The sequence below is a fragment of the Pezoporus flaviventris genome, unplaced genomic scaffold, assembly GCF_033815535.1.
Source record: "Pezoporus flaviventris isolate CSIRO_AGI_PZ_B2104156 unplaced genomic scaffold, CSIRO_AGI_Pfla_v1 ptg000003l, whole genome shotgun sequence".
Taxonomy (NCBI): domain Eukaryota; kingdom Metazoa; phylum Chordata; class Aves; order Psittaciformes; family Psittacidae; genus Pezoporus; species Pezoporus flaviventris.
In genome coordinates, this window is record NW_026892551.1 from 3374430 (window position 1) to 3402205 (window position 27776).

Below are 27776 nucleotides of genomic sequence, written 5' to 3' on the forward strand. Positions count from 1 at the left end.
GACCAGAACTCTGTGTTGTGCCTTTTACAGATAGAAGGCAAAATGTTAACTAGTCTGATTTTAACCTAAATGTTCTAAGAACTCTTTCTGTCCTACTATAAAAAACAATAAACAGGTATACCCATCTGAAAATAGACCAATACAGTCTAGACAAAATTCTAACATTGTTCATCTGTATATAAAGCACTTTCATGGAAATACACTTTTTCCCTGATGCTACTGTGTGAATGTGGCTGCTTGGTAAACAGAAATTTTGATTAATCGTATGTAGAGTTTTTTCCAGTTTAGTTTAAGAATAATTGGAAGACTTCTTTATGGTTCTATACTTGAGGTAATTATATATATCAGTGAAAATCAGTGCTAACTGCTCCAGTGAACGTTTGGTGTTATTTGGCAACCATGCCTCCTGCTTTCATAGTGATAGATTTCTAAAACTTTGATCCAGAATCACCAGTGCTTCTTGTAAGTTGAAGTCTACCTTGGTAAATTGAAATATCATAGATATGAGACTAATTTTAAGCCACTTAAACAACTGTGTTGTTCTTCTGCAGAGAAGAGCCTTGTAAAGACTTTGGATTTTCACTGAGGGATCCTGGGAAAGAGGCTGCCTTTACCTTCTCTGTTTGTCTTCTTGGATAGTCCATCCTGTAGTGAAATTGTCAAGGACAAAATAAGTTATTATTTATGACAGGAACTGTGATTCCCCCCCCCCCCTTTTGCCCAGTTTAAGAAAGTAACCTACAGGATTTATAGATCCTATTGATGTAAATCAGAGAAATGATGCAGTAAAAGACTAAAGCACTGGCTAGTGCAGCCTATGTTCCTTGATTTTGTAACTCTGCTAACCAATTTGCAACAGCTGAATTATGGTCTAAAAATCCTGTTTACTGGGTTTGTGTGCATTTCTACAAACTCTTCCAACCAGTCTTTATTTTACCCAAGATCAGCATTTACAGTCCATTTCTATGGGCTGTATTTATTCCTAGTGAAGTTCCTTTGGTGGAATATTCAAAACAAATGAAACAAATGTTGTGAACGTGATTAGAAATGATCCATGTATTTTGCAAATACAGTTTCACCAGTTCTGACTGTAGTTCTTACTGGACATATTTTATTTTATATGGTCGCATATAATAAATAAAAAAAACATTCAGCTTCCTTTAAGCAACATAATATGCCTCCTCTGAAACAAAATAAAATCTTAGTGTAATTACAAATAAGTATTCTCACAAATCCTTTTGTTTTAATGGAGCCTTTCGACTTTTTCACATGGCAGATAGGGTGCCAGCTAATTTATCTATTTTTTAATCACATCCTACATTTTGCCTTAGCACCTAATCTGAGCTCTTTTTGCTGTCTTTTCAGAAGTAGCATATGCCAAACACTGATTGCTTCATAGTCACCTGTGTCTACCTTTTACTTCCTCTAGATTAAAGACCAAAATCCTTATTTCAGTGCCATCTGTGAAACCAAGATATATCCACATCTTTGAAGTCACTGTTTTTTTTCTACTATATTGACAAGCTTAGCATTAAAATTAAATGTAACTTTTACTAACATTGTGTATATTTAGAAATTCTAAAATGAAGAATTATGTGTGAGACAGGTGGGTGAGAGGAGGAAAAGGAAAACCAGGAATTTTAGCTTTCATACTAGCCCTTACATCCAGCTTTACTGCTGCAGCAGTGCTGCTGCTCTTGCTCTCTGAGCTGCTGCTCTTGCTCTCTGAGCAGCAGCTCAGCTCAAACTTAAGCCTTATGATTGCAGTTCAATTGTTTAAATATTTTAAAGGCTCAAGGGTATTTGAGACAACTACATGGAATCTGCATGTATGGCACCTGATTTGCTGGAGACCCTTGCCCTTCTGGACAGGAAGGACTCTACCTTAAGTGCAGATTTCTATTGTAAGACAAATGAAACACAGTTTGAGTAGGAGATGCTTCATGTGCCCAAAAGTCGGGGATAAGGAAGAAATGGAGAAGAAATTCTTCTCCCTAGTAAAAAAAAAAAAAAAAAAGGCCCACACAACCAAAACAACTGCATTGTTGGCTTGCTGTGCTATTTCAAAGTTTTCACAGAAAGGGGGAGCCTGAGAAGTGAAGTGGTATGAAGTAGGGGAGTCTCAGCTGTCCTTCCACTTCCTATCCACATCAGAGATGCCTTTTCCTTGACTTGTTAGTTGAAGTATAACAACCTTAGTTTAGTAATGAAATAGAGAATAAAGTATATGTCTCCAAATTGTTCTGCTTTATTGTACCAGCTGCTGAAAATGCATGAATATAGTTTTGTCACCGAAACCATTTTACAGTTTTGGTGGAATTAGGCATGTAAAACTAGGTTTGTAGCATTGTGTAGTAAGAGTCACAAGACATTGCTCACTGATCTATTTATACCTTATAACTCTCCATCCCACTGAAGAATGCTATAATAGTGTTTTAAGAAAGAAAATTTGCATGTAAGATCCCTCTACAAATCCTTCCTTAGCCAGGCTATTGGGTTGTCCTCATGGAAGAGCTCAGAGGCCTTCTTCCATTATGCAAGTCTCAGAGGATTTTTACAGAAATTAGTCTGTATGAAGACTGAGTTTCCAAGATGGCTTTTAGCAGGTTTTTTCTCAGTCTTTTGACTATGTTGCAGCTGTGCTATCAGCAGCTGCCTAACCAGACCTTACTAGAGAATTTTATGCTATATTTTCTGTAGAATTCCAATGGAACTAATGTATTAAAAAAAATCCTAAATAATTATAACACCACAGTGCCTATAGACGATAGTGCAAGAACTAGAAGAAAGACTGGAGCCCAAGAAAGAGCAGAACTGATTGTAGCATAGAGAATAAATCAGTAAATATATTATGGGACTTGCATTGTTAAATACTGTAGCTTGTTACACAATTTAAAAGTAAAATGTAAAGCTGCTGTGTCAAGCAATTTCTAGAAGAAAAAATTAAAGAAAGAATAAGAGAATGTTAGTGTAAATCTTGGAATAATATTATCTATTATGAATCAGGCTATGGATATTCATTTTGGTAGGTACTGCAATTATAATTTAGTGACCTAGTTTTTAAACGTAATTTTATGATTGTAAATATAATTTTGTAATATGATTTAGTTTATTGTAAATATAATTTAGTAATTTAGATATATTTAATAATTCATCCAGCATAAAATGTGGAGTGATACTGGATTATAGTGTCAGAAATGAAAAAAAAAAAAAACAAAACAAACAGGAAAGAAGAACCTGCTTTTGACTAATGAATCCCAAATATTCAACTGTGAAAAACTGGAGACTGGAAAAATAGCACATCTGTTGGACCTCTTTAATCTTCAGAAGTTGGAAAAAAAAAAAAAAAGAGGCCTTTTAACACAGCTATGTATGAATTTACAGATGTGTTTAAAATGCTTTTCTCATGGTATTTTTGCCTACTTCTTATGATATAATCCAGATGCACAAAATATCCAGCCATATGAAATTTTTGTGAAGTTATAAGAAAAAACAAAAAAAGGATTCTAAATGAACTAATGTTCTGAGAAATGTAAGCAAAGAAACAAACAAATAAAGAGAATGATTCTAAGGAAGAGTAAAGATGTTGGGAAGGCATTCATGTTCCCTGAAAAGGATATAATCTCCTAGCATCAGGCTTTTTTAAGAAAGATTAAATCAATGACCTTATTCAGTGCAAGGGACAGGGTAGGTAAAATTCAATAAAAATATGATTATTCTTTCTTCTCTTCACCTACTGAACCTAACAAGCAATAGTATCTAATTTACAAAGTTTAGTCAAATTCACCTTTGCTATCGGATTGTATTTATAGTCTCTCTTCATGACTCTCCTGCCTGTACAAATGCCATTGATTCCTTAGGGTTGTAGAGTGGTTCAGAGTATGCACTACTTTTTATTGAAATCCATGCTGGATAGGAAACAACAGCTTGAATAGCCAGAATTTACAATTTCACATTCATAACAGCTAACCCTTCAGTAATGTCATCTTAAGGTGATGCTATGTCTTGAAACAGAAGTCTCTCAAAATTGTTCAACATGCCATAACTCAGTGACTAAATAAAGCAGTAAGGGCCCATCACGCTCTTTTCAAATGGGAGAGCCACAGAAGTACAGATGGCATGGTGAGCCAACGTCTTAGCAGGCCTAAAGCTGACATAGCTCCACTGTGCATTTGCACTACTCACTGCAAATGCTGTCTATACTCTGATGATTTTCAACAGAAATTTATTAATGTCTTAACTGTAAGTTAACAGGTTTGCCAGATATATTTTTTCTAACTTAAAGTCACCATAAGTTGAAATTCTGACATCAAATAGATTAAAAAACCTCAGACACATTTTTACAGAGTCTGATGTTTGTAAAAAGGTAACCTAAATGCACAGAACTATGACCCAGATTTTTAAAGGTAACAATCTAACCTACTGTCACTAAGAGATTGGCATATGATTATTTTTTAAATAACTCCTCTCTTCTGTGCATTTATCTATAAAAGAGTGCTTAAAATATAATTATGTGGGAATGTTACTTCTGAAAATGAGGGTAGGCTTGAACTCCAATATGGTGTTTAATTGTGAGAAATACTGGGTTCTCTCTTATCAAATTTGTTTTCCCTTTTATTCATACATCTTAAAACCCTAAAAAAAAAAAAACATTATATAAGGAAGCCCAGATGTTCTATAGTACATTTTTAAAAGCTATAATAACTGTACTTTGCAATAAATTTATCACAGAGTTGTTAGATTCTTTTTTTTTTTAATTTTCAAAACATAACATTTAAAAATACTATATTCAGAAATTTAAAGTTGTCCAAGATATGGCAATAGGTATACATGATGTTTCAAGTAGACTAGATAGCAGTATATGCAATTGTTACGTTATGTAGTTTTGAAGTCAAAAATAGCCTCCCTGTGTTTCTAATAAGAGTTTAAATAAGCTTTATAATCAAGACTTGTGTTTGATGAAGCTTGTAATATGACTGCAATACCATGATATTTTGGAAAGTATATGCATAATTTTCTTTGAATTTAATTATTTTCTTTAGTAGGAGAGTATTAGCCACAAGTGCTTTGGCACCCAGAAGTTTCTGGTTTGTACTGTTATTTGAATTTCTTGAATTCATTTGTTATCAATTAATACATGACATATTAGTAACAGCTTTAAATAAATGATGTGGCTGCTATGACTGTGTCATGGTTTAAGACCAGCTGGTAAGTCAGAACCATGAAGCTGCTTGCTCACTCGCCTGTTTCTCCTCCCCTCCTCGCCCTGCTCCTGGAGGGATAGGAAGGAGAATCAAAAGAATTTAAACCTCACGGCTTGAGATAAGAACAGTCCAGTAACTAAGGTATAAGACAAAATCACTACTGCTACCACCAATAATAATGATGATAAGGGAAATAACAAGGGGAGAGAATATTAAAGGAGAAAGGAGAGAAAACAGTAAGCAGCAGCGATGCACAATACTCACCACCAGCTGACTAATACCCAGCCCAACCCAAGCAGTGATCTGGGTCTTCTGGGTAAGTCCCCAAAGTTTTTATACTGGGCAGGATGTGCTGTGGCATGGAATACCCCTTTGGCTACTTTGGGTCAGGTGTCCTGTCTCTGCTTCCTTCTGCCTTCTTGTGCCCCTATTCACTGACAGAGCATGAGAGACTAAAAAGTCCTCCATCAGGGTAAGCATTATGTAGCAACAACTAAAACATTGGTGTGTTATCAGCATTGTTCTCAGACTAAAGCTAAAAACCCAGCACTGCACCAGCTACTAAGAAGGAGAAAAATAACTGTTACAGCTGAACCCAGGACAGTGTGATTGATAGTAGACACCCACAAGGACATCTTCTTTGTTTTACATTCCCCAGCTCCTCACTGTCAAGCTCTTAAATAAATCATCTCTGAGAGTAAGGGCTGTAAAGTCGAACTTCTCCCTTGCACAGAGTGCAATTCCTCCACCTCTCCTGCCCTGCCTATCCCTCTAGAACAGCCTGTTGGACCCTCCTGAGCAGTGATGTTCTCTCACCATTCTGCACCACGAACAGTAAAGCTTGTCTGCATAACTTCCAGATTCTCAAGAGAAAATGGTGAAGCATGATGGGAATGAGGTTTTGTCATGCAACTCCAAGTGATTGCTTGAAACATTTTATTTTTACTCCATGGTGACATACATAATTTGACAACACCCAAGTTTTTGGTAGTAATCTCTCCAAGAACTTAAGTTTCTCCCTGGGTGCTCCAAAGCACTTCAGCTGCAGTTGAGCATGGACAGCCATAACCCACTCCAAGAAACTCTGCAAATAAAACACTGCTCTTTCCCATCGTACATGACAGATGGATCCTTGAGTTTTTTACTGGTCCAGCTAGAACCTGCAGCCAACATTGGCTTTATAGGGCCAAGCAAATCCAAATACATGCTCAGGTGCATTTACTTCATTCCCTTTCTCACCACTTTGTTTTCGTTTCTTTTCCTAAAATTCTGTCATGGGGCACACGTGCTGCTCTCTGCACAAGACCTCTGTTAAAAGGCACAGTGTATTACAATGGCAAGAAGGTCTCTTGAGATACTGGAATGGATGGGGCAGGGATAAGAAGGCTGAATTGACTTGCATAACCAGTACCTAGGGTCTTTGTTGATGTTAGTTTTGATACTCACTTGGAGTATTGTGTATAGTTCTGGTGTCCTCAACATAAAAAGGACATGGAGCTGTTGGAGCAACTTCAGAGAAGGGCCACTAGGATAATAAGGGTGCTTGAGCACCTTCCATATGAAGACAGGCTGAGAAAGTTGGGACTGTTCAGCTTGGAGAAGGCTGTATGCAGACTTCATAGTAGCCTTCCAATATCTGAAAGGGGGCTACAAGGGTGCTAGAGAGGGACTGTTCATCAGGGACTGTAGTGATAGGACAAGGGGTAATAGGTTCAGACTTAAACAGGGGAAGTTTAGGTTGGATATAAAGAAGAAGTTCTTTACTGTGAGGGTGGTGAAGCACCGGAACAGGTTGCCCAAAGACGATGTGAATGTTCCATCCCTGGCAGTGCTCAAGGCCAGTTTGGATAGAGTCTTGAGTGACATGGTTTAATGTGTGGTGACCTTGCTCATGGTACGTGCGTTGCAACTAGATGATCTTAAGGTCCTTTCCAACCCTAACTATTTTACAACTCTACAATACTGTGGGCATCCATTTCCGAGATATCCATCCTCTCACGGCACATGGGAAGCAAATACAGATTTCAAGATAGCAGAAAGAGCAGCGAGTCATGTTTACCCAGTATGTACTTATTTTTAGAAATAAAATCAGAATTGCGTATTTTTTTAAGTATGAGTGCATACATAAGGCACATAGTTCATAATTCAGTCATCCCAGCATATTGTAACTGAGCATGACCACCTAGAGGGCATAATCTTCCACTTGGGTGCTATAGATCATTCATTCCAGTTTGCTCCAGTTTGTTCCAGCAGGTAAAAAACATCCATAGGGATGGGGGATCATGTTTCAACTCCCTTGCTACCCATCTTGCTGCCCCTTACTGGAGTAAGGGCATGGGAACTTTAGTTTTCATTCAACTCTTTGTTCTCAATATCCTGTATGGGTCTGGAGTTTTATTTTTCCCTGAGGAAGATGAGGAGTCTTTCCTATCATTGCAGCTAATAGGGAATAGCTTTTAATTCATCAGCTAGTTTTTAGATGAGGTAGATTTGAACTGGCTGTCCCCTTGTAACTTACCAGTTCTTTCTAACTTTTCCAGGTGACAAGATACAGTCTCCTTTCCATAAACAGAAGTTCCTTACACTCTTTAAATTATTCTCTTCCTAAGAGAGCCTGTGGTATGGCAACATGGCCAAGAGATGTGGGGCTTTGGTACTAAATGTGAAGAAGGATGGAATGAAAGCATAGCAAGAACACAGAAATAGTGTCCAGTGGCCTTCTGCGCAAAAGTAGTGCTTTTGTTTCTCAGATTAGAAGCAGCAGCAACATACTCAAGTTCTTTCCTTGTCGAGACCTTTTCTTGGATGAAAATGTCTCCTCAGGTGTTTTAGGAGAAAAACCAAAGTTCCTTGGGGAAACAAAGGGCTTATACAAATGCAACCATTGCGTGACCTTTTTGTCTTATTGGACAGGTAAGTATCTGAGAGAGAGAGAAGGGAAACCCAGAGATGGAGAGAAGAATAAAAAGGGAAGGGACTCATCCAAATACAGAGACTGGCCAGGTATGCATTTGACACTTTATTTCTGTATAGAAATGGTAAAGAAAATTCAGAAAGTCATAATACATATGAAGCAACGCTGAGAACTGCAGGCAGTCTGCACAATGTATTCCAGCAAATGCAAAAGGGAATAAGCATGTATCAGTTACTCACCCCTATTACCAACAAATCACTCTGTTGATACCCAGTTTGAGACAGCTTTGTTTGCAGATCAGATGCCTGGGACACTTGCTAGCATTTCCCAATGTTTCGCAAATCAGAGTGCAGAGAGATATGAGTTGTTTTTTCTTTCTTTTTTTTTTTTTTTTAAATAGGATTTAAGGGATTTGGATTTTTTTTTCCTTCTTTTTTTTTTCTTTTTTTTTTTCTTTTTTTTGGGGGGGGGGAAGGGGGGCAGTGTGTAGCGTGGGGTGGGGGATGGAGGGTGTTGTTTGGTTTTGTGTTGCTTTGTTTTTTTTCTCAATTTTGTTTCCTTGTTGTTTCTTTTGTTTCTGTTTCAGCATCGCTCTGCCCACCATGAGCAGTTGTCAATGAAAACACAGTGGTGCAATTCAGTGCTCCTTTCCGTTGCCTGCCTGCATTTTCTTTTAGAAGCAAGTTTCTCTTTACTTCTGGACCTTAACAGGTGTCTAAGATATGCAGCTGTATTCCAACAGCAGGCAGTACTCTTCAGAGCTTATCTGAATCTTTTTCAAGGTGTAGCAGTAGTTCTCCTGCATTCATAAATCTCTTTCTGTCATTTCTTTCAGAATCCAAAGACTCTCTCAGTATACTTTCTTTTCTGTTTTCCATTCTGCAGGATGCAGATGGCAAGGCAGAGAGATACGACTTTCGTAATTCTTTCTGCTTTTTACTAATACAGATGAAAAGCCACTCGAAGAGCAGTCTTGTGACATAACACGGAATTACTGGAAGTCTTTCCCCCCCAACTATCCTTTTCTAATCCTAACTATTCTATGATCCTACAAAGTGAGTACTCAAACAATGTGAATTAACTGCTACCCTATAACGTGCTTCCTAAACTATATTCTAAATATATCCTGTACCCTATAATGTGTTTCCTAAGCTATATCCTATATCTATTCTAAAGTATATCCTAAAATTTGGTTCTAAAAGACATAGAAATAGACTAATGAACACTTATAAACACAGTAACAAGTGTATTAACAAATGTAGTAACCAGTGTAGTAACAATGATAGTAACAAACATGGTAATAAACATAGTCAGCTGAAGTCCAGAGGCCATCTCCTTACTTGGGGAGATGCTCCAGCAGGTGGGCATTAGCTGGCGGAGCTGAGGAGTGAGCCAGCAAGGCCTCCTGTGAGGGCTGGGATGGGTCTGAGGGCGCTGCTCTGGCTCCGGGGCGAGGTGGTGGAACCTTCTATCCAGAGAAGAAGGACATGGTGGCTCTGTCCTCGCCGCTGCCGAGGTGGTGCTGGGGCCGCAGGATGGAACTCCAAGCCCAGGCAGCAGAGCTCATGTGGGGAATCAAAGCCATATATGGACACCTACAAGGGCAGAGTCAGAAAGTGCTGATGAAGCCATGAGAGCAGGAGCAGGAGGGACTTGGCTCCTGGGTTGTTTGGAAGTATGCTGTAAAAGAGGTCATTACTAGCACAGGAGAGAGGTTCCTTATTGGCTCCTAACTGCCAACTACAGTGCTGCTTTGGTACCTTCTCAACACATGTGATACCCTCAGAGCTTGGCAAATTGACAGAGATGTGCAGGTGCCCCCTCACCAGGCAGCAGGGTTCAGCAAGGAGCCTGGGAAGCGGGGATATGGTCCTTTCCAAAACCCAAGCAGCAGCATCCCTCATTCTGCCATACTAAAATCACAGGTTGGCAAGCAATGCTGTGGTGGTATGTTTCTCCTGAAATACATGTTCCCCCGATGCAGGACCACCCTGTGCACCTCAGGAATGTTTCTTATACTCAGAGATTGGGAAAAGATGAAACACAGGCTCTGCTACATACCTGGGTGCCTTGTTCTTCCCCTGCTTGAATTTCTTCAGTTGTCCATCCCTGAGAGCTCAGTTTTGCTCTTCTTCAGGCACGGTGGCCTGTCGCTGCCCTCTTCTCAGGTTGCTCTTCACTTCCTGGTGTGGTGTGAAGAGCCTGGGAACCTTTCCATTCAGCAGTATCCTTAGACAGGTGAAGCCATGATTACCTTGAACCAAGCAAAGCCAGGCAGTTTTACCTTTTCTCCCCGGAAAAGCTCTTCTGCTGTTTCCTCTTGGGAGCAATGAGAGGTGCCTGCAATGGCAATGTGTAAGTTAGCAGGGGGCAAGGACCTCCTTGCACAATTGCTACCCTAGCTGTAAAAGGCACATCCCTTGGATGGGTTTGCTCAGCTCAGCTGACCCATTCGTGGTGGGATCACCTCACAAAGCGGGATGGCCAACCTGCATCAGCCTTGCTCTGCACTTTGGCAGAGTTGCAGGCTGGTGGATGACCGTGCTTTTCCCTGCAGTGGCAGCAGCCCCACCTTCTGAGGGGGCAGCCTCCTCCTACTCCTGCGCGTCCCACCTGCTGCCAAGGGAAACAGAGCAAGGAGCAGTGGAGGAGAAGAACCAGGAGAGTGCTCCCAGACTCCCTTGGTGCTGTCCCCCCACCACTGAGGGCATGAGAGAGGCAGCATCATTTGGGAGAGATGGGTCCTCAGCTCTCTCCTGCTGCAGAGCAATGGTGATGGATGTGCCTTGCAGGAAGGGCAGCAGTAGCTCCATTGCACCACACATGCCCACCTGCAAGAGCAGGAGAGAAGAGCCATCCTGCCCATCTTCTCCACACTCACCATCCACGTGGCCACATCTGCCTTCACTGGCAGAGGGGCCAGGAACTGGCAGCTGCCTGGGACCAGCCTGCAAGAAATGGGCTGCACTCACCAAGGAGCCCCACAGCAGAAAGGGCCCCTGGCGAGATGCATCAGCCCTGGCTGTGCGTGAGAGGTGGGGATGGGTGCAGCACCATCCTGATGGATGGCAGCTGGGTCATCTGGGCTCCCTGAACTCCTTCTGGTGGTCTGTGCATGGGGAAGGGGGAGAGAAAGAGCTGTGTGAGACCCAAGCTGGCTCTTCCCTCTGCTGCCAGCCTGGGGAGCGCTTCCCCACTACCCAGAACAGCTGGGACTGCCTGGCAGTGGAGTGGGAGCAGCAGGAGTGGTGAGGATGGGGCTGGGCAGGTGTTGGCTGGACACAACTGGATGAAGCAGGTCTGCCAGCTGTGCCTGCTCGGCAGTGGTGGCACCTCTGCCTGCAGCTGTGGGGCACCTCTGCCCAGCTCAGCAGAGGTGTTTTCTCATTGTTTGGACGCCACTCATGGAGCATCCCCCCATGTTGGGAGCCCAGGCAGCCCAGGCTGCAGTGCCGGATAGGGCTTACCCAAGGAGGGCAATGACCCAGAGTTCCTTCACTGCCCGGGAGCTGCCGAAAGAGAGGAGAAACAGCCTCAGTGCCTGCTGTGCCGCAGAGGACGATGCCCCATGGGGCAGGACAGAGGTACTGCCCACCCCTCTGGTGGAAGATTGCACCGAGACTCTCCAGAAGGTGACAACACAGTAGCTGCAGGGCCAGAGGAAGACAAGGGAGCTGGTGGCCTTCCCTTCCTTCTCCTCTTCAGCAGCATCACCAGCTGAGCCCTTCCCACCGCTGAGTATCTGGAGCAGGCCCAGGGCCAGGCACAGCAGCGAGCGCGGGGTGCTGCCACATCTGCAGAGAGGAGCAGCAGGGAGTGAGCTGGAGGTGGCCAAGCCCGCTGGCTCCTTTCTTGTGCCCACTTGCCATGGGCAAGGCCATGAGTGCATCCAGCACCAGGGTGCTGGGGCCCTGGGGCTGCTCGTTGGCTGTCCCTGCTCTGGTGCCCTGGTTCCAAGGCAAGGGCTTGGTAGGAAAGGCAGCCGGGCTCTGGCTGTCTTACTTGGTCTTGGCGAGGACCAGGGTGTCTCTGAAGAGGAGGAGGTCCCTCTTCTTCTTCTGGCCATGGCCCTGGGTCACCTGCAAGTGTGCCCGGAGCAGCTACTGCTACCACCAATAATAATAATGGTAAGGGAAATAACAAGGGGAGAGAATATAAAACTAAAAGGGGAAAGGAGAGAAAGCAATGAACTGCTGTGATGCAGAATACAATTACTCACTACCTGCTGACCCATACTCAGACTAACCCGAGTAACAATCTCGGCCTTCTGGGTAACTCCCCAAAGTTTTTATATTTGGCTTGATGTGCTGTGGTATGGAATACCCCTTTGGCTAGTTTGGGTCAGGTGTCCTGTCTCTGCTTCCTTCTGCCTTCTTGTGCCTCTGTTCACTGGCAGAGCATGAGAGACTGAAAAGTCCTCCATCAGGGTAAGCATTATGTAGCAACAACTAAAACACTGGGGAGTTAGCAGCACTGTTCTCAGACTGAGGCTAGAAACACAGCACTGCACCAGTTACTAAGGAGAAAAATAACTGTTACAGCTGAGCTCAGGACAGACTGATACCTACCTACGTAGAGCACCTAGTGGCATGTCACGTATGCCTTTACTACTGCAAAGGTACTAAGCTATTCTAAAATCTTGATCAATCATACTACCCTGTAAGAACAAGATTGTTCACATCCTACTTTGGGTTTTAGAAGGAATTCAGAAGTCTATGCTTGTTTTATATTCAGTAGAAAAAGATGTGCTTTTCTTCTGAGATGTTTCTAAGATTACTCAGAAGTAACAGGAATTTTCCCTTCTACTGATTATAAAGGAGATACGTATGTGTCATTGCTGTATTTTCAGAAAGTAGAAGAATTAAAGTAAAAGTAAATGAATCCACTATCTGTGGTTAATTCTGTTTAGAATAACATTACAATTACAAAGGAAAACATTATATCTTATTAACCTTCATCTTAAAAACTTTAAAAAAGAAAAACTTTATAGTGTGAAGATTATGGCATATTCACACTACTATTTTTTTAGAATCAGAAAAATCTTAAATGCTAGACCCTTAATCAGCTCTTGTGTCTCTTTTTCTCACATCTGCTCTCTGTCGGAGACTTTTCCAAGCATCTCTTTGATAGTCCAGGTTTGTTTTAACATGGGTACAAGAATCCTTTGTTCCAAGGGCTGCCCCAAAAGGGTAGTTATTAATATGATTAGACCAACTTTAGTTTCCTCTACCCGCACTTCTTTCCATCCTCTGGCAGGCTTTGCATCCTCAGGCATTCCCACATGCTCTTATACTATGTCCCAGGACATACAATGTAGATACTCAGTTCTGTTCTCTAAGAATCTTTCTGCTGAACTGTTACACCACTGAATGCAATTCCGGGCATTTTGAACTATATGAAAAGAGAGAGAAATAAATTATTACACTTGAGGTCAGAGGGTCGCCAGGAGGAGATCAAGAACCAAGAAATTTGCTTGACTGTGATTCAAAAGGAAATCAAGATATAGTTGGTTTCAGATGTTTACACTCTCCAGTGATAAAAACTATAAACAGTTGACTGTTTTGTTTGTTGTTTTAAAAAATTCAGTTACTCTTTGATAATAAAATACAAAGGGGAGCAGAATATGTCATTGTTTTGAGCTCTTTAGTTCAAGAATTTGATGACATAATGAAAGGAAGATAAAAGTAGTACTTACTAGATTCCAAAATGTCCAAGATACAGAAACCTACCACTTTTAACCTATACACCATTTAAACCTATTTTATCTTTAACAAAGCCTGCAAGCCTTAGCTTTTAAATTTTTAGATGCTGTGTATATAGTAAGTGAAAATATGTAATATATTTATATAGTAGACTGTGTATGTGTGAATATTGTTTATGTACATTCTTTCTAGACAGAATATAGCTGGCAATAGTGAGGTAGAAACCTTAGCATATTTGACAGCAGTTCCCTCCTACTTCTTCACATTCACACTTAAAAACAGGGCTGGGAATAGTTCTGACAGTACACTGCAATTACATTACCTCATAATTTCAAGACTGAGTTGACTGCTAATAGCTACGGTTAGTTCTGGCTGTGTCCATCTTCTCCTTGAGATCCTGTTCATTCCTGTTGTGTAATAAGAAATGAAAATAAAACCAGGAGACACAGTCTGGAGGCAAAGTCATTTCTCCATGCCAGCTCTAGCAATTATTGTAACTGCAGAGGAATGGGTGAGGGGAACCCCTGGTATCAGTACAGACCTGGAGATGAAAGGACTGTGAGCAGACCTACAAGGAGGGACTTGAGGGTACTGGTGGGTGAAAAGCTGGACATGAGCCAATAGCGTGTGCTTGCAGCCCAGAAACCCAACCGTATCCTGGGCTACATCAAAAAAAGCATGACCAGCAGGTCAAGGGAGGTGATCCTGCCCCTCTACTCTGCCATGGTGAGACACCACCTGGAGTACTGTGTCCTGCTGTGGGGTCCTCAGTACAAGAAGGACATGGACCTGTTGCAAAGGGTCAAGAGGAGGGCCACAAAAATGTTCAGACACATGGAACGCCTCTCCTATGAAGAGAGGCTGAGAAAGTTGAAGTTGTTTTCAACTGGAGCCAACTGAAGCCTGAAGAGGAGAAGGCTCAACAGAGGTCTTATTGAAGCTTTTCAACACTTAAAGGGGCTTCATAAGAAAGTCAGGGACAGACTTTTAATGGGGCCTATAGCGATAAGACAAAGGGAAATGGTTTTAAATTAATAGAGGGTAGATTTAGAGTAGACATAAATAAGAAATTTTTTATGATGAAAGTGGCAAGTCATAGGAACAGATTGCCCAGAGAGGTTGTAGATGCCTCATTCCTGGAAACACTCAAGGTCAGATTGGATGGGGCTCTGAGCTACCTGATCTAGTTGAGGAAGTCCCTGCCTACTGCAGTAGAGTTGGACTAGATGACCTTTAAAGGTCTCTTCCAACCCAAACCATTCTATGATCTTCTTTGCACCCTCCATTCAGGTATTTATACACAATGGTGAGATCCCCCTGAGCCTTCTCTTCTCTTTCTTCACAGTAGAGATGCTCCATTGCCTTCATTGTCTTTGTGGTCCTTTGTTGGACTCTCCCCACTATGTCCATGTCTCACACACTGAGAAGCCCAGACCTGGACACAGTACTCCAGGTGTGGCTTCACCAATAGGTAGCTGCTTAATAGACTCAAGGTAGCTTCACTCAGGAAATAGTTTCATATTTATAAGAATGTTTTAGGGTCTGGATAAGCACAGAAAAAAATAATAAGAGAAGAACTGGATAGATACAGCTCTGCTATTGACATATAAGGTCTCTGGAAAAATTCCTTGCAGTATGTGAGGGTCTCTGATGCTAAACATTTGAAAGCATGGTATTTACTGAGAAAAATATTATTAATTAATAGGTGAAGGGGAGAGAAAAGTATGAAGAAATAGACAGGGCATGGGAACAAAAAGTGTGCAAGAATCCACAGAGAAACCTGCCTAAGCAGTCCCATCCATGCTTCTCGGCTGTTAAGGGTTGAGAGACACTTCCATAAATGAACCTCAAGAATTACCTCTTTTGAATGGCCTCGCTTATCAGCAATTTCAGATAGTACAAAAAGTCTGTAACCTCACCAAAATGTGATACTGTTATTAGTGGACAAATACAGTACTCCAGATTATTAATTTTTCAAATACCCTTTCAAACCAGTAATATGACATTCACAGACATAGACCATCTGATTAGCTTATTGGCCTATTAATTAGAAGTGAGACCAAATTATTATTTTCAAACTATTTCACTTGCTACTAAGTGGTGGGTAAAATATCTTGAGTCCCTGAACACTACACTGATTTGTAGATTTTATCTGAGAATCCAAGAGGAAAGACAGAAAAAGTTGCAAATTATTTCTCTTTCTCTTCTACATTTTAAAAGAGTAACTCATCACACATAGGTAAATATTAATTAAAAAATTGATTTTGCCTGTCAGTTTTCAGTGTCTGTGAGTACTGCAAAAGATATTTTGATGAGTGGCAGCTATTCATTTTTAGTGTATATTTTTATATGTTATGCTCAGCATGTAAGGAATTTTGCAAAGAACTGTAATGGGGAAATAAATAAATCATTAAAGCTGAATAGAGAAGTTCTCACTCAAGCAAACTTCCATTACAACAGCAGGTGTTTTGCCTAACTCCCTCCCCCAGATTGTGAGCATGTGAGCATGTGAGCTTATTTCTCTTTTATTTCCAAACAGTACTTGTGCAACAATTTTCCTATTAAATTCAGAAAATATTTTATTTCTACTTAAAAAAAAGGGGGGGGGGAGGGGAACAACAAATCAAATAGGATGTGCTTGAAAGCCTAGAGCAGCTGAGTGACATGATGGGAAGCTGTCATTTCCTACACTTCTACCACTCATATTTCAAGTGGTCCGTGAAGTATTGTCAGTATGCTGAGGCAACAGTTCTAAGCAAATGACATTGATTCAGCTTCAAGGATGACATGAAAACATCCAGATGGCATACATGCTTTACATTATAAAAATCAGATAAATTATACCTTAAAAATTCAGAAAGGTAGTTACAGTAGCTATTATTATCAGTAAATAGGAAAAAAAGAATAGACTGGTTATGGGTTTTCAAAATAGCAGTATACATATACCTTGTTTGTCTAAGAAACAGTGACATGTACCATAGGCTATAATTAAGATTTGAAACCTAAGCAGAGTCAGCTGAAGTAATTATTGCCCCTTTCTGAATCTAATACTACTGAAATGAAATAAGAAGGAATTGGAAGATTTTTTGGATAAGCTGTCATACACATCCCCTGAAGAAAGATCCTGTGCAATGAATGAACTAAAAGTAATTTTGAAAGAACTTCTCTGAGGAGGAATTTTCTTATCATCTACAATTCATGTTAGTAAAAGGGGAGTATTATCTTATGCTACGAACTCATCCAGTAATTGCATTCAAAGGACACTGAAGATTTGTCATTCTGTACAAAAGTCAAAATTCAAGAAGTTCATTCATTTGCAAAACCTGACATTTTGGTGAAGGCAGGAGAAACAACCTAAAAACTAAAATTGCTCATAAACAAAATGATGCTTAAGAATAATCTCCTATGGTAGGAAAAAAAATCACTTGATGATAGCAGCTAGGGAAATATTAGTCATAAACCACAGGTCTTGAGGCGTGATAACTGCAAGATGTCAAAAAGCTATTCCACTAGACCAGGTTGCTCAAAGGCTCATACAACCCGGCCCTGGCTTCCAGGGATGGGTCATACACAACTTCTCTGGGCAACCTGTTCCAGTGCTTCACCACCCTCATAATAAAGGATTTCATCCTAGTATCTAATCTAAAACTACCCTCTGCAGCCAGTGGCAGTAGAACCCATGCACTTTTAATCTCAAGGCAAGATTATTCAGACATTCTTTGCAAATTCATTTGGATGTAATAGTCAGGAAAATGACTGAGCTCTTTGCTTCCAACATAATTAAAGATTATTTTAAATGCAAGAATAATGATTTATTATATTAGACGGTGTCGTGGTTTAAAACCAGTCAGCTCCTTCACTCACTGCCCCCCTTCTTGCCCTCCCCCTACTCCTGGAGGGATGGAGAGGAGAATCGAAAAGAAGGCAACTCCCATGGGTTGAGATAAGAACAGGTTAGTAACTAAGGTATAACACAAATCACTACTGCTACCACCAATAATAATAATGATAAAGGAAATAACAAGGGAAGAGAATACAATACCTCAGCACCAGCCGACCGATAACTCGCCCCCCCCAAGCCCGACGAAGCACTGACTGATACCTCCCAACCCTGCAGTCTCCCAGCCCTTCCGGGTAACTCTCAGTTACATCCTGGGCAGGACATTCTGTGGTATGGAATGCCTCTTTGGTCAGTTTGGGTCAGGTGTCCTGTCTCTGCTTCCTCCCAGCTTCCCCTCTTCCCTGGCAGAGCATGAGACTCACAAAGTTCTTGGCCAAACCAAAACATCATTGTTATCAGTTCACAAAACATCATTGTTATCAGTTATAACATCAGCTGTCATCAGGCAGAAAGTCAAAACACAGCACTGCACCAGCTACCAAGAAGGAGAAAAATGACTGCTACTGCTGAACCCAGGACAGATGGACAGAAGAGCTTTTATAGTTAAACTTTCTATCAGTCTTGTAAAATGGAAAAAAAAATCCTACTTTTGACAAACATTTGGCTAAGGAGATTATTTGAACTACTTTTAAATACATAGATGATTCAAATAAATTATTTCCTCAAACATTCAACGTATGGTGTAGCAATATTTGTTATACATAACATTATGAAACAGTTCAAGAAATTTTATTCATTTTGGATAAGGAATTCAATAGTAGAAGACTTGATGGGATCTTTTGTGCCTATATGAAGAATGTTCTGTCATAAGAGTTCTTATCCTTCTTTCTGCTTCAATATATGAAAAATTCTATGAAGACAAACTCTTGAGAGCAGAAAGATTTCGATATCCCTCATGACAACAAAACTAGGAAGTGCAGTAGTATTCAAAACGTGAAAACACTCTCCCCCCCCCCCCCCCCCCCCCCCCCAAGAAAATATGCATAAATGCTAGACTTGGATACTAAACTTTGGAGCTGCTCAGTTGTTAATATCACAAAGAGTGATCAGTCACTTACTGTTGAAAAATCCAAATGTTCAAACAACACTTGGGAACACCTGGGAACATGCTGAAGCGATAATCTGGTTTCCATCTACAATAAAGGGGGTGAATCTATCATTGAGAAGAGTATGGACAGCAGTACAAATCTATGATATATGCTCCTTGGCTTCAACTAAGGAAATTAAAACAGATGTTGAATAATTGTTCTTTGAATATAATCCACTTCCTAATTTCCATCGCAATATTCTGTTAAATCTGGCCAGGAAACATACATTATGAAAGTGTTCATAGCATCAAGGGCAAACATGTTAGTCCTTGACTTGTGTTCTCCTTGGAGTAACATTATCTGATTCAAGTGAGTTGTTCAAAGAACCTCATAATTTTTACTTTTTCTGAGTAGCATCACCATAATTTTTCTGTTCCAGGGATTCAAACCTCCATTATATTAATAGTCCAGATCAAGATGTTTTACCAGAATAAACAGATTTTCTTCTCTGTGGCTACAATTCAGTCAGCTGATCGGAGCTAGCCTAGCTAGAGCCACAGCCGGCACGCTTCAGCGACGCGAGGGTCAACGGAGATTAGGAAAATCAGAGGGGTAGCGCAGAGACATCGCGATTCCCGACATCTCCCGATCCCCGAAGCCCCAGCAGCCCTTGCGAGAGAGAGGCTGACGTGGCGGGGGGCGTTCCCACGGTGACGGCGACCACTCCCCTGCTGCTTGCCTTGAAAAGGCCTTTGAGAGAACAGCGACCGCTGCCCACCAGGCGAAGGGAGGAGCAAGCAGGTCGTGTTGCTGGTGTCCCAGACTGCGCACCAATATGGTTGCCTCCAGAAAGAGAGCTTGCAGTAAGGTGACTACAGCAACTCAGACAGAGACCCCATCCCAAACCGTGGCTGTTCAGGTCTCTGGGTGCAGGGAGTGCCAGAGCCTGCTGCTGCCGGGGGAGGGAGGACAGCATTCCACCTGCGTGAGGTGTGAGCAGGTAGAAGATCTGCTTAGCCTGGTGGCAAGACTTAAGGAGGAGGTTGAGACACTGAGGACCATCAGGGAGTGTGAAAGGGAGATCGACTGGTGGGGTAACTCCCTGGCGGGCCAGTCGAAACGGTTCCAGGGAGATACCCCCCAAAAGGGGAAGGACCCCCTGCCTTCTCACACAGAGGGGGATGGCCTGAGGCAGCCCCTGCCCTGTAGCTGTTGCGCAGAGGTAGGGGACCAAAAAGACGATGAGGGTTGGAAGCGAGTTCCAGTTCGACGTCGTGGGAAACCCTCCCCCCTTCCTGCCCTGCTTCCCCAGGTGTCCCTCCGTAATAGGTTCGAGGCCCTGGATCTTGAAGGAGAGGTAGGTGAGAATGTGGGGCAAGGCCAGCCCACAAGGCCACATAGGAAAAGGGAGTCGACTTTGCACCTCAAGACTGCCTCTGTTAAGAAAGAAAGAAGGGTCATTGTAGTAGGGGATTCCCTTCTGAGAGGAACAGAGGGCCCGATATGCAGAGTTGACCCTCATCATAGGGAAGTGTGTAGTCTGCCTGGAGCCCGGATCAGGGATATCACCAGGGCGCTCCCCAACCTGGTGCACCCGACAGACTACTACCCGCTGCTGGTCTTCCAGACAGGTGGAGAGGAAGCTGCTTCCCGCAGTCTGAGGGGGATGAAGAAAGACTACAGGGCCTTGGGGCGGATGGTGAAAGAGTCTGGGGCTCAAGTGATCTTCTCCTCTCTCCTTCCATCTTCCACTGATGTGGGAAGGAATGGGAAGATTCAGTTCATGAACAATTGGCTTCGAGACTGGTGCTACAGGCAGGGCTTTGGATTCTTTGATAACAGCTGGTTTTATAGGGCACCAGTCTGGACAATGACAAGTGAGAAAGGTTTGTCTCACAGACGGAAAAGGATGCTGGGGCACGAATTAGCAGGGCTCATTTGGAGAGCTTTAAACTAGATTCGAAGGGGGATGGGCTTGTAGCTGGGCTTGCCCCAGTGGGGCAGCGCTCCAGAATTAATGAAGACTGGGAGGCCTCCTACAATCCTAGGGTGAAATCGGTGTGCTCAGCTCGCTCCCTGAAATGCCTGTACACCAGTGTGCGCAGCATGGGAAATAAGCAGGAGGAGTTGGAAACCTGTGTTAAGTCAGGAGACTATGATCTGGTGGCAATTACAGAGACGTGGTGGGACAGCTCACATGACTGGAATATAGTCATGGAGGGCTATGTCCTTTTCAGGAAAGACAGGCCAGCCAGGCGGGGTGGTGGGGTTGCTCTTTATATGCGGGAGGAACTACAATGCACCGAGTTCTGTCCAGGGACAGATGATGAGCGAGTTGAGAGTCTGTGGGTGAGAATTAAGGGGCAGGCTGGCAGGGGGGATACTGTTGTGGGTGTCTGTTACAGACCACCAGATCAGGGTGAGGAAGTTGACGAGGCCTTCTACAGGCAGCTGAGAGCGGCCTCACAGTCACAGGCCGTGGTTGTCGTGGGGGATTTTAACTTCCCTGATGTTTGCTGGAAGGACCACTCAGCAACCCAGCCGCAGTCCAGGAGGTTCCTCCAGTGTATGGATGATAACTTCCTCCTGCAAATGGTGGATGAGCCGACCAGGAGAGGAGCGCTGCTGGATCTCATCCTCACTAACAAGGAGGATCTGGTTGAAGCAGTAAGGGTTGAGGGCTGCCTTGGTTGCAGCGACCACGAGATGGTGGAGTTCAGGATCTTGTGTGGCAGGACTAGTAGAATACCAAGTAGAATTGCAACCCTGGACTTTAGCAGGGCAAACTTTGGCCTTTTCAAGCAATTGCTAGGGGAAATCCCATGGGCAGGGCTGCTTGAAGGTAAAGAGGCCCAAGATAGTTGGTTGACATTCAAGGACTGCTTTTTCCGTGCTCAAGGTCGGAGCATCCCGACACATAGGAAGTCAAGGAAGAGGGCCAAGAGACCTGCGTGGCTAAATAGGGAATTGCTGGGTATGCTCAAGTGGAAGAGGAGAGTTTACAGGTCATGGAAGGAGGGGCTGGGTACTTGGGAGGAATATAAGGCTGCTGCTAGAGGATGTAGGAAGGCAGCTAGGAGGACTAAGGCCTCCTTAGAATTAAACCTGGCAAGAAGGGTCAAGGACAGCAAAAAGAGCTTTTTCAAATACATGGCAGACAAAACTAACACCAGAGGCAATGTAGGCCCACTGATGAACGAGATGGGTGCCCTGGTGACAGAAGATGCAGAGATGGCAGAGTTACTGAATGCCTTCTTTGTCTCTGTCTACTCTGCTGCGGGCAGTCCTGAAGAGCCCTGTACCCGTGAGACCTTAGATGAAGTCAGGTCGACGGAGCGGTTTGCCTTAGTCGATGAGGAATGGGTTAGAGACCAGTTGAGCAATCTGGACATCCATAAATCCATGGGTCCGGATGGGATGCACCCGCGGGTGCTGAGGGAACTGGCGGAAGTCATTGCTAGACCACTCTCCATCATCTTTACCAAGTCTTGGGAAACGGGAGAGGTGCCTGAGGACTGGAGGAAAGCAAATGTCACTCCAGTCTTCAAAAAGGACAAGAAGGAGGACCCGGGTAACTATAGACTGGTCAGCCTCACCTCCATCCCTGGGAAAGTGATGGAACACCTTATCCTTGGTACCATCTTAAGGCATATCAAGGATAAGAAGGTTATGAGGGGCAGTCAACATGGCTTCACCAAGGGGAAATCATGTTTGACCAATCTCTTAGCCTTTTATGAGGAAATAACACGGTGGATGGATGATGGCAGAGCGGTGGATGTGGTCTCCCTTGACTTCAGCAAAGCATTTGACACAGTCTCCCACAGCATCCTCATGGCTAAGATGAGGAAGTGTGGACTGGATGATCCGGTAGTGAGGTGGACTGCGAACTGGCTGAAGGAGAGAAGGCAGAGAGTTGTAGTCTATGGGGCTGAGTCTAGTTGGAGGCCTGTAACTAGTGGAGTGCCTCAAGGGTCAGTACTGGGACCAGTATTATTTAATATATTCATCAATGATTTAGATGAGGGAATTGAGTGTACTATCAGCAAGTTTGCTGATGACACTAAGCTGGGAGGAGTGGCTGACACGCCAGAAGGCTGTGCTGCCATCCAGCGAGACCTGGACAGGCTGGAGAGTTGGGCAGGGAGTAACTTGATGAAATATAACAAGGGAAAGTGTAGAGTCCTGCATCTGGGCAGGAACAACCCCAGGTTCCAGTATAGGTTGGGGAAGGACCTGTTAGAGAGCAGTGTAGGGGAGAGGGACCTGGGGGTCCTAGTGGACAACAGGATGACCATGAGCCAACACTGTGCCCTTGTGGCTAAGAAGGCCAATGGCATCCTGGGGTGTATTAGAAGGGCGGTGGTTAGTAGGTCAAGAGAGGTCCTCCTTCCCCTCTACTCTGCCCTGGTGAGACCGCATCTGGAGTATTGTGTCCAGTTCTGGGCCCCTCAGTTCAAGAAGGACAGGGAGCTGCTGGAGAGAGTCCAGCGCAGGACAACGAAGATGATTAGGGGAGTGGAACATCTCCCTTATGAGGAAAGACTGAGGGAGCTGGGTCTCTATAGTTTGGAGAAGAGGAGACTGAGGGGTGACCTTATAAGTGTCTATAAATATATAAAGGGGGAGTGTCACGAGGATGGAGCCAGGCTCTACTCAGTGGCAAACAATGATAGGACAAGGGGTAATGGGTACAAACTGGAACACAAGAGGTTCCACTTAAACTTGAGAAGAAACTTCTTCTCAGTGAGGGTGACGGAACACTGGAACAGGCTGCCCAGGGAGGTTGTGGAGTCTCCTTCCCTGGAGACATTCAAAACCCGCCTGGACGCATTCCTGTGTAACATTATCTAGGTGTTCCTGCTCCGGCAGGGGGAATGGACTAGATGATCTTTCAAGGTCCCTTCCAATCTCTAACATACTGTGATACTGTGATACTGTGATACAATCTATGTATTTACCTATCATAACACTGTTATTAAGTATAATAAGTGTATCACCCTTCTTCAGCTAAAAAATGAAGGAATTTTGTGGGTAGAAGGAAGCCCACATTTTTAGTCAGAGAAAGAAAATCATGGTAGTATACTGTAAAACAATGTCTTCCTTTTAGAAGAATTAACACATAATAATTTCACATTAGTAGGAAAAAGCTATATCATGCTAACAAATAAAAAAGAAAAAAAATCCAAATATTCATAAAGTGTAGAGAGCAGACTTTGGCCTCTTCAGGAACCTGCTTAGTAAGGTTCCATGGGATACAGCCCTAGAGGGCAGGGGGGGCCAAGACTGTTGGTTGATATTCAAGGATCACCTGCTCCAAGCTCAGGAGTGTTGCATCCCAACTAGAAGGAAGTGCAGCAGGAGGGCCAGGAGACCTCCTTGGATGGATAAGGAGCTCCTGAGGAAAATTCAAATGGAAAAAGAGGCTTATAAGAGGTGGAAGCAAGGATAGGTGGCCTGGGAATAATATAGGGATGCTGTCTGGGAAGCTAGGGAGCAGGTTAGGAAAGATAAGACCCAGTTAGAATTAAATTTGGCTAGGGATGTGAAAGATAACTGGAAGGGATTCTATAGGCACAATGCAAATAAAAGACAGACTAGGGAAAATATGGGCCCCCTCTGGAAGCTATTAGGAGAACTGGCTACCCTGGATTTGGAGGAGGCTGAGGTTCTTAGTGACTTCTTTGCCTCAGCCTTCACTGGCAAAAACTCTGACCACACCACCCAAGTCTTGGGAGGCAGATGCAGGGACTGTGAGAATGAAGACCCTAGACACACTGTAGGAAAGGATCTGGTTCAAGACCATCTTAAGAACCTGAATGTGCACAAGTCCATGTGACCTGATGAAATCCATCCATGGGTCCTGAAGGAGGTGGTGAATGAAGTTGCTAAGACACTGTCCATCATATTTGAATAATCATGGCAGTCAGGTGAAGTTCCCGATGACTGGAAAAAGGGAAATATAACCCCCATTTTCAAGAAGGGGAAAACAGGTGACCCAGGGAACTACAGACCAGTCAGTCTCACCTCTGTGCCTGGCAAGATCTTGGAGCAGATTCTCCTAGAAGGCATGCTAAGGCACATGAAAAACAACAAGGTGCTTGGTGACAGCCAGCATGGCTTCACTAACGGGAAATCCTGCCTCACCAATTTGGTGGCCTTCTATGATGGGGCTACAGAACTGAGGGACAGGGGTAGAGCAGTTGATGTCATCTACCTGGACTTGTGTAAAGCGTTTGACACTGTCCCACACAACATCCTTGTCTCTAAATTGGAGAGACATCAATTTGATGGATGGACCACTCGGTGGATAAAGAACTGGCTGGATGGCCGCACACAGAGAGTTGTGGTCAATGACTCAATGTCCAGCTGGAGACCAGCAACGAGTGGTGTTCCTCAGGGATCGGTGTTGGGTCTGGTGACATGGACAGTGGGATTGAGTGCGCCCCCAGTAAGTTTCCTGATGACATCAACCTCTGTGTTTCGGTTGATATAATGAAGGGAAGGAATGCCATCCAGAGGGACCTTGACACGCTTGAGAGACGGGCTGATGCCAACCTTATGAAGTTTAACCATGCCAAGTGCAAGGTCCTACACCTGGGTCAGAGCAATCCCATGCACAGCTACAGTTTGGGTGGAGAAGAGATTCAGAGCAGCCCTGCAGAGAAGGACTTGGGGGTGCTGGTCATTGAGAAAACGAACATGAGCCGGCTGCAGTGTGTGCTTGCAGCCCAGAAAGCCAACCGTATCCTGGGCTGCATCAAGAGGAATGTGACCAGCAGGTCGAAGGAGGTGATCTTGCCCCTCTACTCTGCTCTCGTGAGACCTCACTTGGAGTATTGTGTGCAGTTCCGGTGTTCTCAGCATAAAAAGGATATGGAACTGTTGGAACAAGTCCAGAGGAGGGCCACGAGGATCATCAGGGGACTGGAGCACCTCCCATATGAAAATTGGCTGGGAAAGTTGGAGCTGTTCAGCCTGGAGAAGAGAAGGCTGCGTGGAGACCTCATAGTAGCCTTCCAGTATCTGAAGGGGGCCTATAGGGATGCTGGGGAGGGACTCTTCATCAGGGACTGTAATGATAGGACAAGGGGTAATGGGTTCAAACTTAAACAGGAGATGTTTAGATTGGATACAAGGAGGAATTTCTTTACTGTAAGGGTGGTGAGGCATTGGAATGGGTTGCCCAGGGAGGTTGTGAGTGCTCCATCCCTGGCAGTGTTCAAGTCCGGTTTGTACCGAGCCTTGGGTGAGATGGTTTAGTGTGAGGTTTCCCTGCCCATGGCAGGGGGATTGTAACTAGATGTTCTTAAGGTCTTTTCCAACCCTAACTCTTCTATGATTCTTTGACGCTATGTATTAAATAACTGGAAACACTGAGCAGTATTAATTTATTCACTGTAAAAATAATGTTAATGAATCTTATTAGCTATTTTTAATACTGCAATTGCAGTTGTACCATGTAAGGTCTGTAGTGGAATTAAAATACCATTCATGCAATTAGCATTTGAGATCAATCATTCTAAACCGACAATATAAAAAAATATACTGATATTAGCTGCAATATCTCATCTGCAAAATTTTTTTCAGTAATTACTCACAGTAGCACTGCTGGAGTTTCCAATCTTTTAGTGGTTCAATTTTAGCCCTTGCCAGGATTTATCACTTCAGCCATTTTACACAGTTCAAATATGATATGTAAAGGATATATGTAAAAGTGACATGTATAAGATACATACATTAAACTCATATTCAGACCTATTTAATTCTGATAATGTAACTAAAATGATAATGCTTAAAATTATGTGAAACTTATTAAAAAAAAAATTCAAGACCAATGTGACAAAGTAAATACTGCTTCTAAGACAGCATTTGATTTTCATTATCATGAGGACTTGCATTACTCCCCCTTGCCCTTTATGCCCAAGACTGAGTTTTGATGGAAATCTTGCAATTGCTTCAGCATGTCTTTTCCAGCCAACAGCCCTCTTTTCTTCAGAGTCACAATCAGCAAGGATTTCTTGCTAGATTAACCAGCTTCTCAACTTAGTTATAAAACAGTTCAGCTGAAGCTGGAATTGCTTTTTATTATATTTTAGTTACATTTTGAGTGTTGCTTCTTAAAGATAGGAAGCAAAGTTACCTCAACAGCTCATTCTCAGCTGAGCAAATAAGCCACATATTTAAAATTCAGAATTAGACTACAGAGCATAGGCATTAGGTCCAATTATATTGTATATATTATCATTTTCTAATTTGATTACAGGATCTTGATTAATAATTGGCCTTACTAAGATAGTATATTGCAACATATATATATATATATATTAGTACCAGAATTAATCTCAATGTGACAGTCTCTACTGAAGTATGGAGAAGGGGAGTAAATGTAAAAAAACAATAGTTAAAAAAAATAAAATTAGGGTGCAAAATCTGAGTCTTCTACTTTGTCTTTTTTCACCCTTATTTTTACAAACAGGCACAAGTCTTTCATCCAGCTTAAAAAAATTAATGTTGCCCTCCCCCCATTTGTGGTAATGATACAGAATTTATTTAGACCTGTTTTAACTTGCAGATCTCAGAATTAAGGGAGGATCCAACATCTGTGAAGTTTAAACATCATCTTGCTGTGACAATAGTCATAGCTTTGAATAGTCACATCTTTATTTTGCTAAGAATCAGAAGAGTGATGATAACTTCCCTACCTATATTACAGAAGCTTTGATCAGTGTTCAGCAAGTGATTTTTACAATACCTTTAAAAATAATGCTTTGATACAAGGGATGAAGAGACTATGCAATTCCATTTAGTTTCATGAAACATACAACATTTAACACAAAGAATCCCAGAATGCTTATTAAATAGAACACAGTGCAAAGCTGTTATACAGTAGAAATTTCTTTAATTTCTTTTTACTGCCCATACCTCAAAAATCTGGCTTGAGAGGACAATGAGCAAAACATATCGTTTTTGATGATTACTTCAAAAATATAACTCTTTCAGGTCAGATTTACTTCATACTCTTTATTT

The 27776-nt window shown here is 42.7% G+C and overlaps 1 protein-coding gene across 1 annotated transcript in view; it reads right to left on the minus strand.

The window, feature by feature from the left end:
• Positions 1 to 27776, minus strand: part of LOC133265042 (T-cell activation Rho GTPase-activating protein-like) — a 977746-nt gene that overhangs the window by 382715 nt on the left and 567255 nt on the right. The window lies entirely within an intron of this gene.